Genomic DNA, 2117 nt, shown 5'->3' on the forward strand with positions numbered 1-2117 from the left:
TTTTTCTCTCCTATCTGGTGTTAAGGGGTTGAAAAGGTGGAAAAGGGGGTGGTGGTGGAAGAGAAAAGAACATACAGAGCAGCAAAGTCCAGTTACAAGTGGCGTCCAGATGTGAGGCCAGGCAGAATGGGGATTCTGGTTTCAAATGCTGTAAAAGAAATGGCAGGGGATGAAGGAATGGGTATTATTTCAAGATGCCAGTAAAAAATTTATTTCAGCTAGTACCACTGGGATATCCCCCACTTTGCTCCCAGAGAGAACTTTCTGTTTTTCTTTTCTTCTTCCTATTCTGTTCCAAAAAAGGTTGGGAGAATGGCTGAGCAGTTGAGACAATTACAGGGGAAAATGGACGGGCATGAGAAACAAAATATGGCTGAAATGGAAAAACAGAAGGGTTCACTCTGCTCTCTCATTTCTGAAAGGGTTGTAGAGATGGCTGTATAACTGGAAAAACTGCAGATGGAAGTGGGCCACTTGGGAAGCGAGAAACACTGGAAAAGGAAGAACAAAAAAGGCTCAGTTCCAGTGACTGGGCAAGAGAGTGGCAGTTTCTTACAGAAGAAAGAGGTAAAGAAACTGCATTGCAGCATGGTCAGATCTGAGAATGGCTGAAAAGGCGGGAGGACAGTCTGATGCAACAGCCCATTTTGAGGGAAAGGGTTCATCTCAAACCAACAATGCCACCAGAGTGGGAGGAGGACGGCCAAGGGTTCCGAGATCACCATCTGCGTCCCCAGTCATCCTATAGCACATGCCTGCTAGTGGTGGGGAACAAGGTTATGATGACATAGGATGGTGTCCTATAGAAAGGATAGATTGCAGACATTTTAAAGAGGCCATGGCTTCACATGGGATGCACTCACTTTATGTGGAAGAAATTCTAAATAACTGGGCTACTCAAAATAGATTTATTCCCCAAGACTGTAAGGGACTGGTGACAGCTGTACTAGAGGCTGGTCCACAGTTGCAATGGTTAACGTGGTGGAGGGAAGAAGCTGTGAATGTTGAACAGCAAAACAGAGTGAGGGCAATGAATACAGTAAAAAATCAGCTGCTGGGCAAAGGGTGGAAATCTGATATACAAGAACAGATTCAATTTGATGATGCTACTATAGAAAATGTCACTAAGCAGCTTTAGGCACTCAGGACAAAGCTGAGGAGCCCAGAAAAGGTCCATCTTCTTTACAAAGATTATACAAGTCTTTGGAGAAGCCTTCACTGATTTTTTACAAGTTGGTCTCAGCTGTGAACAAAGCCATATCAGACCCTGACACAAGATAGGTATGACAGAGACCTAGGCATATGAAAATATGAAGCCTAAATGTAAACATGTTATTAGACCATTAAAGGTGTGGGCAGTGCCTCCAGATGAGTGGATAATGGATATGACTGATTTAATTCTAGCAGGTACCATGCCAATATCAAGCTATAGTCAGAGATCTCTGATATCAAAATGCCTGGTGCTTCAACTGCAGGAAATACGGTCATTTGCAAAGAGACTGTGTTCAAGCTGCTAAAGGTCTCAGATCTCAAAATGCTCAGTGTGTTAGCTGAAAGAAATATGGCACTTGGCAATGAAAAAAATGAACAAGGTATTTCTAGCGACAATGGGTTTTTAAAAATATAAACCAGAAGACCTAGGCTTCCAAAGGCATACAGGCAATATGGCAAGGGCTGCCATTGGACCAATGAGTGTTGGTCCAAGAAAGATTGCCAAGGCAATTTCTTACCATCAGGAAAAGGCTTTGGGGATTTGGCTCTCCTGAAAACCTGGGCCACTGATCTGAAAAGCACTCATTTCCTTGAAAATGTCTCTGTTTATAATTTCCTGTCACACAGCAAAATTAATGGCTTAAAACAGAAAGGGGAAATGTAGTGAGAATTTCGTAATTTTAGTTTCTTTAAAAAGACAGAAATATTATGGGAATATGTATTCATTTTAATCCCAGGTATGGGAATATGGGGCTGCCAATATGGGAATATTGGCAGCAGGTGAAAGAAGAAAGAAAGAAGAAAGGGAGGAGGAAGAGGAGGAGGAGGAGGAGGAGGAGGAGGAGGAGGAGGAGGAGGAGGAGAAGGAGAAGGAGAAGGAGAAGGAGAAGGAGAAGGAGAAGGAG

This window comes from Psammomys obesus, unplaced genomic scaffold, assembly GCF_907164565.1.
Source record: "Psammomys obesus unplaced genomic scaffold, mPsaObe1.curated_primary_1811, whole genome shotgun sequence".
Lineage (NCBI taxonomy): Eukaryota > Metazoa > Chordata > Mammalia > Rodentia > Muridae > Psammomys > Psammomys obesus.